The sequence below is a fragment of the Ambystoma mexicanum genome, chromosome 7p, assembly GCF_040938575.1.
Source record: "Ambystoma mexicanum isolate Mex_15411 chromosome 7p, UKY_AmexF1_1, whole genome shotgun sequence".
Taxonomy (NCBI): Eukaryota; Metazoa; Chordata; class Amphibia; order Caudata; family Ambystomatidae; genus Ambystoma; species Ambystoma mexicanum.
The window spans coordinates 185937358-185953261 of NC_090939.1; the positions used below are offsets into that span (position 1 = coordinate 185937358).

A 15904-nucleotide genomic window follows, 5' to 3' on the forward strand; every position below is an offset into this window, starting at 1 on the left:
GTGGACATCAATTTGCCAGGTTTGCGGAATACTTGGGGTTCCGACATCGGAAGGTGACCCCGCTTTGGCCGCAAGAAAACGGGATGATCGAACGATTCATGGCCAATCTCAAGCGGGCCTTGCAGATTGCTCGCCTCACGGAACAACCATATGAACAGGTACTCAACCAACTGCTGCGGGACTACCGGGGAACGCCCCATAGCACCACAGGGAAGACCCCTGCCAAACTCATGTTTGGGCGCAACCCTCAAACCCGAATTCCCCAAGCAGAGGCAAGTGCACCACGCCCGGCGATGGATGCGGAAGTCCGAGAGCGGGATGAAGCAGCAAAGAACAGAATGAAAGAATATACCGACGCCCGCCGAAAAGCCCAGACATCCCAAATAACCATAGGAGATGTGGTGGCCGTTCGACAACCCTCGACCCATAAGCACACGCCTGCATTTCGGGAAGAGTCTCTTCTCGTTACCCAGAGGAAGGGGTCGATGATCACTGCACAAGGCTCCACGGGAGCGATAACCCGGAACTCGTTCCACTTCAAGGAACTCCCACCGCCCGGAACAAGACGCCTGAGCGGCAGGGTACAGGCCCCACCAGAGGAAGAATACAGTGATCAACAAGGAGAGGATCCGTGGGACGCCGACGAATCGGATCAAGATCCAGAAGCCGAGACGGCCGTGAGCAGACCGTCACCAAGGGCTGAGCTGACACGACCACAGCGAGTCCGGACCAGACCTCGCCGGTGGATCGAGGAAATGGACTAGATACTTGCCAGATCATCGCCTGTTGCGAAGAGTGTGGTAACGGTTTAAAAAGGGGGGAGATGTCATGTTGACGTATCCTGGACGACGGGGGCGGGAGGGACCCGGGCGGGAAGAGAGGGGAAGTGACGCGGGCGGGGCGAGTTAGTTAATGTTGAGGCACGAATAAAGAAGGAAGTTTACAGCACCGCTCCGTGTCGGCCTGTCATTGCAGCGACCCGCGCTCGCTCTCTTACCCAGGCCTGAGATACCACACCAATGCTCGTTTAACCAGGGAATTGCTTGATACACCGGTTTCATACCTCCGTGAGGCATAGCAAAAATATTTTAAAATGGTTTCTATAATAGGGGTAGATACACCGAAAATAAAAACTGGGAGAAGTAAAAGTAACGTGGAGGCAACGGCAACATTTTAAGTGACCCATGTGGGAGAGAGATCTGACTTTGGCCGCTGCGCGAGAAACACATAAATGCACCATGGGGAAACGCCAAGTCACGTCCCTCTTGAGGCTCATTGTTTCTCCGCGGGATGCATCATGAGAATCGTCATGCCAGTTCTGCTGTTAACTTTGGAGTTTCGTTTCTCCGGTCTGACGAAAGGAAAGTGATCGCATTGTCTTTGGTCCGCTGAACCGGGACTAGCGAGAAAGCTCTTTCAGGATGATTGTTCGCGCGATGGCCATCTTGAACTGGTGCATTTACTATGCATTGTCCCCGAAATTGAGACTTAATTTAAACGCCTATTTCTGTTCAGCTAAAATCAGTGAACAGGGTATTGGTATAATTTTATAGAAAAATAAAATATATATTTTGCGAAGAAAATAAAATTACCTTTTTAATTAAATATCGTCAGTAAATGTGAAATGATATTACTATCATTGCACTCATTTGAAATTCAAACGAGCAGATAAGAACAAATATTCGTTTTCTGACTGATCTGTGGTATAAATCATGACTTTGAATTCCTTCCAAGAAAGTAGCCACGAGAGGGGAGTGGAGGGTGGGAGGGGCTGCCTCAAAACACATCCATCCTTCATGCCTAAATGCGCTTTAACTGTTGTGCCGGCGGACCGCTGTGAGCATCGTTGCATGCTGTATAAAGAGCTGGCTCCTGCAGAATAAACTGAAGTTGAAGGGTAAGTTAAAACGGCGTTAAAAAGTTTATTTACGGACTGCACAGTGCGAGTCCATACCAACTGTCTTGCAAGTTCACATTCTTTTTTTTATAAGAGTTTTATGTCTGATTAAATCGGAAGTTTATTTATTGCTGCACGGTTATGGGTGTTAGTGTTTTTTCCAGCACCCATTTCCCTTTTTAACGTAATATTGTTAGTGATGTGTTCCTTTGTATAGGTATTCTAATTTAAAATGTATAAATACTGTGTGCTTATTAAACAAGCATTGGCAAAGCCAACAGTTTGGGATTTTTGTAGGCATGGGAAAGGCACTTGCCCAATACTTATACCCAAACCGCACAGTTGGCTTTCCCAATGCTTGTTTTTAACAGGACTTCAGTCAAGGACACACATTATGCTTATAAGTCAAGTGGCTGAAGGCAGATCTGGACAAGACATTTTTATTACGCCAATAGCAGGTTTACTGCTCCAATTAAGTCATTAACTTTCAGAAGACTGCTTTAAAAAAAACATTGGCAAGCATTTATAGTGCAAGGTTTGATGGTAAGGCTTGATTAAAGCAAGCTCAAAGAGTTCCCATGAGGAGGTGTTTTGGGCACAGAGGGGCAGGAACTGGGTGGGAGTGGCAATAGGGATTAGCATGGCAATGGGTAGTCGATGGGTGGCCAAATAACTAAACACCGACAAGCTTTGTGTCCCCCCTCATATGCCATTTCTCCCTAGCTGATGCAAAGGTTTTCGCTTATAGTCGGCGCTAAAGGGCCACCTAGTAGCCCAAACTAAAAACATTAATCAAAGTGCACATAGCTAACAGCCATGTAGAGTACAATCTACCACTGGTTATGTAAACATTAAAAGTTGGTTGAAAATAATTCTTCACTCTTCTTGTCTTGAGCTTTTAAAACACTATTTCATTGAACTCATCATGTTCCATCTTAAAAAAAAAAAGAAAAATGAGGCTGACAATGTTTGGGCAATGCATTTCGGATTCGTGGTCCATCCTCAGAGCATGAAGCTGAAATTAATACAATATTCAGCAAACCTTCAGCAATCTTCCAATTCCAAAGTATATCTATACTGATTCTCAGAGAGGCGAACGTACAGTGATAACTACTTGGTGGCGCTGTGTTGTGTATGTCAGAGTAGCTGAAAGGTCTTATTCTATTGACATTATGTACCTCCAATACTGAAGTCCTAGTTTTACTTTTACTTTCATTTCCGTGGCTTTGTACTGGAGGTATTTATTGATAGTCAGAGCAGGATAATTGGCATTGGCTAAACATGAGTGTAAAGTGCTGGCTGTTCAATCCAATGAAAGGGTCAATTAAGAACTGTGAAATGGGCTAAAATTATCATTAATGCAGTGGCTTTAATACAATGAATTTCTGCAGGCAGATCAGAAGGAGAAAAACAAAGATTAACGTTAGTGAAGCCTCTAGATTTAGCTTTTATAAAAGGAACTCCTTTGGCTGTGCTGCTCTCCGCCTAGGCTCCAGGGAGTCTAGGGAGGCAACCACAATTTAACACGCCATGGGAGAAGGGTGAAGCCTTGTGGTCTTCTCCCCTTGGCTCCTACCTCCCCTCCCTGTGCCTTTCAGTGATCATTATATGATGGCTTCCACACCCATAGATCCATCATCTATTATGAAGCGATTAAGTCAGCTAAATCTCATTTCTACGTAAATCATATTACATCTGCATCCTGCTCTTCAGGGAACTGTTTAGAGTAGCTGCTAGGGAACTCTCTTCTCTGCTCCTGCCAGCAACTGATCCCTCCTGCTCTCAAGCACAATGTGATTTTATTAGCTTATACTTTGTCGAGACGATCCGGTCGATCTGGCAAACCATCTCCAGTGACACGTCAATCACTTCAAATCACACTCAATCGGCACAATCTACTAACTTGGTGAATTCTTCTGACTTCTCTCAGTATGAACCGGTTACTGGCGAGATAGTTGTGGGTGCTTTATGCAAGCATAAGTCCGCCTCTCCGACCAATCCTGTTTCTCTCCATGTTATTCAGTCTCTCCCCCAAAAAGCTATTTCTTTTCTCACAGAAGCTTTTCAATACTCTTTCTCTTCTGGCATAATCCCTGTCCCTCTCAAGCACGCTGTGGTTACTGTGCTTTTTAAAAAGCCTCCTTTGGATCTGACTCTAGCTGCCAATTACTGGCCTATATCTCTCCTCCCAGCTCTCATGAAACTCATGGAAGCTATTGTAACCCCTCAACTTTCTCAATTTCTTGAAACTAAACATCTTTTACACTCTTTTTCAGTCCGGTTTTAGACATCTCATGGGAACTGAGTCTGTCATGAGCTCCCTCCTCGATGATTTGGCCATGCTTCAGGACCTCTCTGCAGCCTGATACGATCGATCATGGCATTCACCTCTCCCGCCTTGAACAGGCTGGCATATCTGGTTCCTCTCTTGCCTGGTTCTCTTCATTTCTCATAAATAGCGTGCACGGGAGGTCTCGGGAGGATAGGTCAGGGGCAACGCGCTTGCCTTGGAAGCAAGATGACGCAAAGCAACATGAGCTCAATCCATGGGTCCGCGCTTAGAAACCTCTGGGTATTAAGCGCATTATAAATAACCAATCATAATCATAATCACGCAGTAGTTTTATGCCCTTTTCAATCATCTGCTTCTACTATTCTCACATGTGGTGTCCCTGAGGGTTCTTCTGTAGAGGAGGTCCCAGATATGGTCTGCACCACTGCCCCTCATTACGAGTTGCCAATAAAGTACTCGCCAAGGTATGTGACATACGAGGAGCAGCTGAACCAACAGAGAGCCGCAATGGGCCTCTGCCCTGTTACATTAGAAGATCTGTACCTGTTGAAACGCCCATAACCAGACAGCCGTGGGCAGCACGGTACCCAATCAGACAACCATACCAGCCGCTGATAGGAAACAATGAGTATTTACAGACTGTTCATGAGGAGACACAAAGAGCCCTGATGGAAGGCAAACGGTGATGAGAAGGGGGCCTGGACAGATTAACGCATGAGAAACCCCAACACTCGAGCGCGAGTGGCCACGAAAACAGATACAAGAGACACGAGAGAAAACACAATGTTGAAACGTAAAAAAGATCATAGCTGAGAACCAAGATGGAAGAATCGAACTAGCTAACGTGTGTAAATAGGCTTGAAACGCAAGAAGCTAAGAAATCGATACTGCTTGCAAAGCTTAGTAGAAGCATAGAGCGGCAAGCACCAACTATATCTACCTCAATAAGGCACAATATAGACATGCAACTCCATTTTGTAAAAGCAGAAGTACGCCCAGGCGGCCAAGGCCTGACTGGCTGGGTTTCATATCCAAGCCCAAGGCAAGGGAAAGAGCGGAATCGAAACTTAACAAAGGATGGCTCAGGCCTGGGAAATCGAGGTCAACCCAAGAGAGGGAGGTGAGCTTCAGCTATGAAGAATCGAAACTTCAGAGCATACCAGCCTGCCCTGTGAAGGTCAAGGTAAGGAGGCCCGGGCAGGGGGTGAAGCTACAAGGAGAATTAAATACACAAAAGGCTGGAAACTGAAGCAGATTCACGGTGAACCAACACGTGACCAGCCAGGCGCGAAGATGTACCACCGTCTGATGTCACCCAGATTCTAGGGTGCCATAACTTTTCCTGATAAGAGACTACAGTTTTGAGGCCGGCCTTAGCCAACTAATTGACACATTGCCCTAAAACACTGATTGATGGAAAGGAGGCAGGGTGAATCCTGGGGCACTAGGCACCTGGGTGTCTATTCTGCATGCTGCTAATTAAAGTGGAGATTTATGTCTAGGGGTGTAACTTACCCAATCACAATGGACCATGTAATCTAGGGTCCTATAGACACCGTAACCAATAGGACGTCGTACTTATAGTGACGTCAATCACGTGTGATGCAGAGGGATGGCCCTAGAGGTCCACCTGATAAGAGTTAACCAATCCGCATGCTCTATTGTCATATACAGATATAGCACCCATACTTAAGTTACCTTTCCCAACCAATTATATTGCATGATGATTTTTTGTAGAATAAGATGTCAATGATGACGAGTTTAGCCTATAAAAACGGCTGTTTGACTGCAGTTCGAGGAAGTCGGAGCGAGACAGGTGATCGCGATGCTGCCGATTTGCATTTGTTGATGTACTTGTCATTAAATGGACTTCCCTTTGCCAATTTACTGAGTCCTAGTTATTGAATCGTGCCGGAGTATGAATCCTGCACCCTGTCCTCACATGATGCAGCTATCTTGTATTACAAGTTCTAGAGGGTGAGTACTGGCCAATGGGCCCGTCAGTAACTTCCTCTCCTCCGGAACACTTCTCTACCCCCCATCCTCTTTAATCTTTATCTTTGCCCCCTGGCTGACCTCATTGCAGAACATGATGTGCATTTTTATATCTACGCAGACGATACACAATTATTGTTCGTCTTGACTCGCCATTAACTGAGCCACCATCTAAGCTAAGAAACTGTCTTTCTGCAATAGGGGACTGGATGGCAAGAAACTGGATGAAACTGAACACCGACAAAACAGATTGGTCTCTAACCCTAATACGGCCTAGAGCAATGAATATTGGCCTGATTCTCTGGGTCCTTGCCCCGTTCCCAGTGAGTCTGTAAAAAGCCTTGTTGTGAAACTTCTAGCTTCAAGCTCCTGAGAAGCCCAAATTGCCTCAGTATGTAATGTTGGCTTTTTTCAGAAACTGAAAGTTTTGAGGAAGGTTTTGCCGTTCCTCTCGACTGAATGTCATACGTTAGTGGTTACCTCTTCTATCATGGGATCCTTGGACTATTGTAACGGGATCTGTATCGGTCAGCTGGCTTTTTTGATCAAACGTTGGCGAATCCTCCAATATTTTGCAGCCCGACTAGGTCTGGGGGCCTCTAGACACCCCCACTCAATTCCTATTACGTCAGCTCTACTGGCTGCCTGTGAATGATCGAATTCATTTTAAAATCTTATGTGTTACTCATCGAGCAATTCACAAGACGGGCGCTGACTATTTGCAATCTAAATTGGTCCGCTGTCAGCCCGCTAGACCTCTACACTCGGTTTCCCAACCTTGAATGCGAATTCCATGCTACCAGTGGATGGTCCTTTTCTGTCCTTGTCCCCTCCCTGTGGAGCTCTCTGCCCTCCCATCGCCGTGAAATTACATATCATCTCCATTTTTGTATAGCCCTCAAAACTCATTTATTTTCATCTCTTTTTAAGTTAGCCTACTTGTTTGCCTTCTACATAGCGCCTAGATGCCTTCTGGCCTTAGCTTGTGCTTTATAAACTTAATACAATCATTATGTCCTTGGTTCCCAATTATTGTGGGAATAAGACCCGAGACGGCGGGCCAATACCGCCCCAGGTAATGCCCCGGGCTGTAGTTATAGGCCCAGTGCGTAGCGAGGGCCTTAACGAAGCCCCCGGGAATTACCTGTGGCGGTATTGGCCCGCTGCCGAGGGTCTTATTGCCATTAGTACCCCGGCCTGTTGGATCCGGGTGCTAATGGCATTTTTTTCTGTTCCGAAACACATTTCGGAACAGAAAAAAAAAAACGGCAAAAAATGGCTGCCGCCATGGAAAGGGAAAACGTAGTCTATTTTCTCTTTCCATGGCGGCCATCGGGAGCGGACGCGCTGGCAACAGACGTGTTCCCAGTGCGTTCACTTCCAAGACCAGAAGAAAAAAGAAGGTAAGTGGGGTCGGGAGGGCGGAAGGGAGGGGATGAGGAGGAAGAAAAAAAAAAAAACGTACCGCGGTCTCCGGCAGGGGACGATGGAAGCCTTCAGCCGTGTGGAGGCTTGGAGTGGGGATGGCCCAAAACTATGCAGCCCCAGTAATGGTGCTAAAGCTCCACCTGTGAGCCAAAACTAATGGTGGTGCTAAAACTATGCAATGTAAACACACCTGCCAACTTTTTCCCACTCCGCAGAGTGGAGACTGTCCCTGGGTGGTAGCGGTGCACGGTATAAGCTAACATAACATAACAGTGCAGTGAAAGTGGTGAGAATGTTGCACTTTAAAGCACATTAGACGAGTACCATTGGTCAAAACTGGAGGGGACTAACAGACGAATTTAGCCATGGGTGTTGGAGATTCCCTCCTGCTCCCCAAAGGAATTTTAGGAAACACAGACAAAAATTATATTTTCTAACCTACTAGGCAGATAACCTTGGTCAGGGCTGGACAGTTTTTGAAGCCATTTTCAAAGGGGAGCTCCCTCAATGATTCTTTCATTTCAGGTTGTGTGTGGTAAAGGATGTCTTTCGAGAGTGCAGCTCCCCTGGGGTTCAGATTGTGGGCAAATCTCCCTTCATTGCTCCTAAGTCCCCCCACTCGCCTCTCAAGTGGAGCTGAAACAGGGGTGCAGAGTTCAATGAGATGAATGTTCCCTGCATATGGGTGATCGAGTGAGGGACCTTTAACAGTAGGTCACCTTTCAACGGGAAGGTGATTGGGAGTCTTGAGCAAAGTTGGAACGATACATACAATCTCTAAAAGCAGCCTAAGGGATCTGTCGGGTTGCCAGGGGTTCTTTGAATTTGCCCTTTGTGGGAAGAAAGCAGGCAGGCGGGGAAGGCAGCACACACTCATATTCAACAGGCCCAAGCCTGTAATAAGACCAGGAGCCTGCAATAGGTTGAACTAACTCAGAGGCGTTGCTAGGGGCTGAGATCTGGGTCTCTTGGTTGTAGCCCCGGATAGGGGTTACAACCAAAAAGGCTAGCTAGCCCTGAGTCCCGACAGTCCCAAAATTAGCATAGCCCCGGATCTTTTCCAGACCTAGGAACACCCCATAACTAACTGTATTCACTTCCTGCAGTGATCTGCTGCTTCCCGGGCTCCTCACCTTGCACGTGCGAGCCGGCAGAGCTCCAGAGCTCTGTTAACCCTGTCCTTGCCAGAACAATACAGGATCCAGATTTAGGATTGGTCCACCGAGAAGGTAGGGTATGGAAAGAGATGGAGCATTGTGGTAAAGATTGTGCAGTGAGAGGGCTGAAAGTGGGAGAAACAGGGATGCTAGCCCAACGTTTTAAACTTTAACAGAGACAAGAGTGTGATCTTGAAGGCACAGGGACTGGGCAAGAAGAACTGTTTCAAAGTGGTAGAATATCAGCCCACAGCACGCCACGACATGGGCAGTGGGAGGGAGAAAAAATGGCCTTCCAGGGTGTCCTTTCCGTTGGACCGCATGGTGTGGGAATACGCACACTCGCAGAGAGGAGCACATGCTCCTGCTGTCCGTTTGCCTACCTTCTTCCCCACCCCACTCCCTTTGCTGTGGAAGCTGTAGAGCCACTGCGCAGCAAGAAAGCATGGGGTGTAGCCTTCTGCAGAGTCTCAGTGTCTTGCCTTCCTCCCATGCCTGTCTATTAAGACATCCAGACTGCAAGGATAGTCATGGAATGTTCAATGCAGGAATGCTGCACTCTTATGCTCCACTTATGACCCCCCGCCAAACTCTCTGTCTGTGGCAATGAGACCAGAGAGGCAAGAAAAGCAGGAGGACACGCAGGGATGTCGTGCTTTCATCTGTCCCATTGCCAGCCTGCTCCCTCTGCTCAGCCCACTAGCAGGAGCTGATGCAGACTGGCCTGCCCCCAGTATACCTGGCACATGCAGTTGTTTCCTGTCATTCACTCGCAACGACTGCCATATGATCTGGGTTCTTCTTATTTGTTGCCAATTCCTGACATTTGATGTGAGTATCTGGCATTTGAAGACAATTCCTGTCAAATGATCTGAGTTAATGGCATGTGATATTGTGTAGATTATGATGTGGGTACCTGTCTTTTGCAACGCAGACAGTTTTCTGGTGGCAGTGTGAAACGTGCAATTTTCTGTGAAAATATAAATTGGCATAGGGCAACTTTCTGGGGGCAATTTGAAATTGCCCTAGTAATCTTCTGGGGCAGCATAAGAATGGCATTGCTTTTTTCCTCCGCGTTGTGTGCAACTTGCAAAGGCCAGTTTCCTTGAGACACTGTGAAACAGATATGACAAATTCTCTAGAGGCAATGTGAACCGGGCATGGTAATATTCTGGGTGCAGTGTGAAACTGACTTGGAAAATGTCTGATGCCTCCGTAAACATGACCTTGACAATTGTACTGAGGCAAATAATCTTCGGGCTCTAATGTGATACTGACATGCTAATTGTGTAAATGGCAATATTAAAGAGCCATCACCATTTTCTGATGCAATGTTAAACATAGATGCGACAGTTCATGGGGCAAAGTAAAATTAATGAGGCAATTTTCAGGTGTAGATTGAAATTGGCATGACAGTTTTCAGGGGATGCAAAACTGCCTAGCACATTTGATAGCAATCTGAAAGTAACATGTTAATTTATTTAACTGTGGCAAAACTGGCTTGCACAATTTTGGAGCAATTAGAAATGGCCATGCTATTTTTTCTGATGGCAATGTTAAAAAGTATAAGAATCTTTCGTGGGCCATGTGAAACTGCCAAGACATATTTCTCAGCGTATTGTGAAAATATGTGCTATGCTAGCCACATTGGTAAAGTGCATCATTTGTCATTTATATGGCCTTTTGGTGCAGATGACTGCCTGTTGCCCCGTCAGCATGGCATCTGGCTGTTGGGCATTTTCTCTACCAGTTGTGGTTGCCCCTGCATGGTGTTACCCAAGGGGGATGTGGGTCTCACATCTGCACAGGCACCCCAAATCTGACATGTAGGGAGACATTTTGATACACAGTGGTAGGGCTAGTACAATACTAGAAGGGGAGAGACCCCAACTGCCCACCAAGATGTCCACCACAAAGCCACAGACGAGATTTATTAAAATCTTTATTTTATTCGGTTCACATCAGACACAACCAACGATACAGCTACCATAATGTTTGATGATAGCCTTGTACGGATATTCTAATCTGGATAATACAAGATGGCAGCGGGAAAACGAATAAGGTCCGGTTTCCAGTTTCTCCCTTGCCCCCTCTCCCACAATCATATCAAGATAGGCAACAAACATATACATAAGATATCGTCAAATTGTAACAAACATCAGAATATTGCCAATCCATTCTTCCTTCTCCCTCAGCCTATCACCTCCACTCTGCATCCTCCTCCTGATGTTGTCTGCCCCTCAGGAAGGCCCTGAAAGGTTGCCATATATCTTTTGGGGTTTATAGTCATAATGTCGACAAAAAAATGTCGACAGACAAAAATGTCGAAAAAATAATGTCGAAAATAATAATGTCGACATTCTATACTTTTAATGTAAAAAGTCATAATGTCGAAAAAAAAATGTCGACATTTTTTTTTTGACATTATGACTATAAACCCTTAAAACTATCAACACCTCACCCAACACCCCCCTGCCACCCCCCCCCCCCACACCCCCCAACCACCCTTTCACCCCTCATACTCAACACATACCAATTATTTATTTATTTATTTATTTATTTATTTATTTAATAGTTAAATAAATAAAAATTGTATTTACTATGGGGGGGTCCCCCCCCCAACCCCCCCTCACCCAACACCCCCCTGCCGCCCCCCCACACCCCCCCAACCACCCTTTCACCCCTCATACTCAACACATACCAATTATTTATTTATTTATTTATTCAATAATTAAATAAATAAAAATTGTATTTACTATGGGGGGGTCCCCCCCCCAACCCCCCCTCACCCAACACCCCCCTGCCACCCCCCCACACCCCCCCAACCACCCCTCATACTCAACACATCATATATATATTTATTTATTTATTTATGCATACACTAAATTAATGTCGAAAAAATATCGAATAATGTCGACATTTTTGTTTGTCGACATTATTGTTTTTCGACATTAATTTGTCGACATTTTGACTGTCGACATTATTGATGTCGACATTATGACTGCACACCATCTTTTGGATCTACAGCAAGCTAGCGCTAGCCTACAGAACTCCGGTTCCACTTGTTACACCAGGTCATGTACTGCAGCCGAGAGGGGTCAAATCCTAAAAAAAAAAGGTGGGAGAACTCTAACATATGTAGTGGGGTGTGACGTCACCAGACATTAGCATACCAATGTGACATATGCACAATTCATTCAATTGGCTTTGCATAACTATACAAATTGCACCGGATGAATAGCGTTTATCTTTCATAAAATCAAGACATACAAAAATCCAGGAGAGGACATTTTCTTCTGATAGTGTTTGAAAATGTTAAAAGGTGCGTATGTTTTGATCTCTAACAATCAATACCAATGTTTGTCCTGGAACATGCAGTCCCGAAATATGTCATTTCAACTTTAGCTGTATTGTATTTTTCATCAGGTTACATGGTGCAGTGGTGAAGTGCCTGGCCTGCGAACCTGGCAACTGCTGTTCGAATCCCCAGGTTGGCATAAAATGCAGGGTGCGCTTTCCCTTTGTGAATTGGGCTGAAAGCGCATCTCCTCAATTGCGCCAAATAAAGCTTTGAGAATCTGGCCCACAGAGGCCATTGGAGATGCACTCTGCTGCTTCCAGACATGAAGCTTACCCGGTCAGGCTGTACTGTCCCCTGTGAAGCTCTGCAAACACCTCCCCTGCCTCTTCATAGGCACAGCAAACACTGGACAGCAGGTCCCACGGGTGTTACACCTTTGCACCGATGGTCGCTTTGGCGACGGCATCGGGTGTACAACACAATGCATTCTTACTCACCCAAGATGGCGGACGCCTCTGAATCTGTTTGTGAAGCTTACGCTGCAGAGGTTGCACGTTGTTTACCTTCACGCCGCGACGATCATGTGACTCCATATAACCCGACCAGGAAGTTCAGCAAATGCGTCGCTACTCTCCAGATCGGCGCTTCGTAAGTTCGTTCCTAGGGAATCTGTTTCATGTCCCGTCCTCCTATCTTTAGTCTTCTGTATCTAACTTCCTGTTCTCTCTGCCCCTTCCTCCATTAGGCCATTTTCCGTCCTCCGTCCGCTCACCACCCCTCCTATAAGGTCTGATTCCAGCCCAAAGAGTGAGTTCTTGAGGGTTTATTGTTCCTTTCAATCCTCTTCCCCAATCTTAGCAGCTCAAATACTAACATCCGCTTCGGGGTTCCGGAAACTCTCTCTCTTTTCTCGTAGGACTCCCCCCCTTCTCGAAGACTTTACACAGACTTCTCGAATCTCTCGACTCCATACCCGGAGTAAGTTATCATAGCTTTTCGTATCAACAACAGACTATCGAAAGTGGAGAAAACTCACCTCTACTTTCTTTCGTCCAGGACCAGCTTCGTCTGCACCGGATCATTTGAAGAGAAGCTGGCTGATTCATCCCGAAGGTCTACAGTATCCCGTCACAACAACACAGGGTTTTTCTTCCCCGGAGGGTTTTCCCTGGGGACTGTGGTTCCTCCGCAGCTGATGCTAACGGCTGGGAGGGAGCAGGGTTTCCCGGGAGGCCTTCACTATCTGCCTTGTTGCTGATACGGAGTCCGCCCGCTGCCCAGGTTAGTGAACTGCAAATTGTTCTGTCTCATAGTGGACGCATCGTAATAGTTAGCGACGCCCTGAAAAGAAAATATCCTGTTATAAGCTCTTGTGCAGACGGTGGACTCCGATGGAGCAACAAATGCAACAATTAATGGCTGCCATGCAGTCTATGTCTCTAGAGATGCAATCTCTGAAACAAGACAACGCTCAGTTAAGACAACAGGTCGCCCGAGCGTTTTCAGAAACTCCTCCTTATGCCTTACATACCGATAAGTATGACGGAAACCCGCACAAACTCAAGGAGTTCCTGGACAGTTGCCTGGTTCAGTTTACCTTTAAAGCACGTTTTTTCCCATCTGATAAGGACAAAGTAGGTTATCTGATATCCCATTTGGCAGGCCCTGCATTGGCCTGGGCAACTCCCCTAGTCACCTCAGGAAATGCCATTCTAGACTCATACACAGCCTTTACTAACAGTTTGCGGTCTATGTTTAGTAGGCAGGAAATTTCAGTCTCTACGCAGGAGAAACTACTAGATTTAAAGCAGGGAAATAAGGATCTTATGAGTTACGTGACTCAATTTAAACAGCTATCAGCTGAAACAGGGTGGCCGGATGACGGTCTCCTCACGCTATTTCGCAGAGGTCTTTCCGAGCAACTGAAAGATGAAGTCTCAAAGGTTCCTCGTCCCGCCAATTTAGCCGAGATGATTGCGCTCACGATGCAGATTGATTACCGTCTCCATGAACGCTTCCATGAGAAGAAGAGAGGGAAACCCTCTAAACTCTTCTCCAGTTCTCCTTCCCCGGTTTCTCGATCTCAGAATCCCGACGAACCCATGCAAATAGGGGTGGCCAGAGGCCCTTTGTCAGAGGGCGAAAGAGAAAGACGGATGAGTCAGGGCCTATGTATGTACTGTGGGGCTTCATCTCACATGCTGAAGGATTGTCCCGTCGTTCCTCCTCGTCGGATAAGGAATCCGATGCGGGGAAACGCCAAGACCCTGTCGTAAGGGGAACCACGGCAGGAGGTCCTGAAAGGAGTTCCCCAAAGAGACTTGGTACTTCTCTTAAAGAGGAGATTACGGAACACACTATGTTAGTACTTCCCCTGATCTTGAAATTACCAGACTTAGAGCTACGTGGGGTGCCGGCATTGATCGATTGTGGAGCAGCTGGCAACTTTATTGATGACCAATGGGCTGCGAAGCATGGAATCATTAGATCCGCCAAGACGTGTATAACTCCCATTCAGGGGGTGGATGGTTGTCCCCTTAGTTCTGGACCTATTCGAGAACAGACTACTCCTCTTACCTGCCTGATTTCAACCCACCAGGAGACGTTAGTTTTTGACCTGATCAAGACTGCTCATTTTCCCATTATTTTGGGCTTACCGTGGCTGCGAACCCATAATCCTTTTATAAACTGGAAGGCAGGAACTTTGTTCTTAGGTTCCGAATATTGTGTTTCCCATTGTCTTGCTCAATCGTCTGTTGGCATTCAAGCACCTTCCATGATGGTAGTACCAACCGAAGGCTCCTCGATTGGGATGGTCAGTCAGATCCCGAGGTGCCATCAACAATTTCAGTCCATATTTTCTCAGCCAGAATTCCCTACATTACCTCCTCACCGTCGGGATGACTGTCATTTAGATTTGTTCCCTGATCGACCGATACCTTTCGGCCGAATGTACATCTTATCCCAGCCGGAGAAAAAGGCTCTCAAAGACTACCTTCAGACTAATCTTCAAAACGGTCTTATAACTGAGTCCAAATCGCCAGCCGGTGCTTCGTTATTCTTTATTCCCAAGAGGGATACAGAGGAACTACGGCCATGCATAGACTATCGAGGGCTCAATAAGGTCACCATTCCGGATAAGTATCCAATGCCGCTTATCCCAGACATTCTGGAAGCCGTTCAAGGGGCTTCTCTCTATACCAAGTTGGATTTACGAGGGGCATATCACTTGATTCGCATCGCCCCTGGCGACGAGTGGAAGACTGCCTTTCGGACCCCATTCGGTCACTACGAATATAGGGTGATGCCGTTTGGGTTGGCTAATGCTCCCGCTGTTTTTCAGCGCTTTATGGACCATCTATTCGCCGATGTACTCCTTCACTATGTAATCGTCTATTTGGATGATATTCTAGTCTTTTCACAGAAAATAGAGGAACACATCGGACATGTCAATTTGGTATTAGACCGACTTAAGGCCAACCAGCTATACTGCAAACTGGCAAAATGCGAGTTCCACAGGAACCAGGTGACGTATCTTGGGTTCGTGCTGTCTGCCCAGGGGATTTCGATGGACCCCCGGAAGATCTCGGCTATTCTAGATTGGCCTTCCCCTTCAAACGTCAAAGAGGTCCAACGATTTTTGGGATTCGCAAATTTTTATAGAAAATTCATCCCAGGATTCTCCGAGACCGTGCTTCCCATTACCAGTCTTCTGAAGAAGGGGAAGACTTTCGTTTGGGATGACCCTGCGCAGAAAGCTTTTTCTGAACTAAAGAATCTTTTCACGTCTGCTTCCATTTTGCTCACCCCAGACCAGTCTCGACCCTTCATTG

General features: G+C 46.4%; 1 protein-coding gene across 3 annotated transcripts in view; it reads left to right on the forward strand.

Moving 5' to 3' along the window:
- Positions 1–1763: 1763 nt before the first annotated feature.
- Positions 1764–15904, forward strand: part of LOC138525816 (interferon-induced GTP-binding protein Mx3-like) — a 948323-nt gene continuing 934182 nt past the window's right edge. The window contains exon 1 of one of the 3 annotated variants that reach the window (XM_069636042.1): positions 1764–1897. The gene's annotated coding sequence lies outside the window, so the exon portion shown is untranslated. The remainder of the gene's footprint in view (positions 1898–15904) is intronic. The other 2 variants (XM_069636043.1, XM_069636044.1) reach the window with 2 other exon arrangements.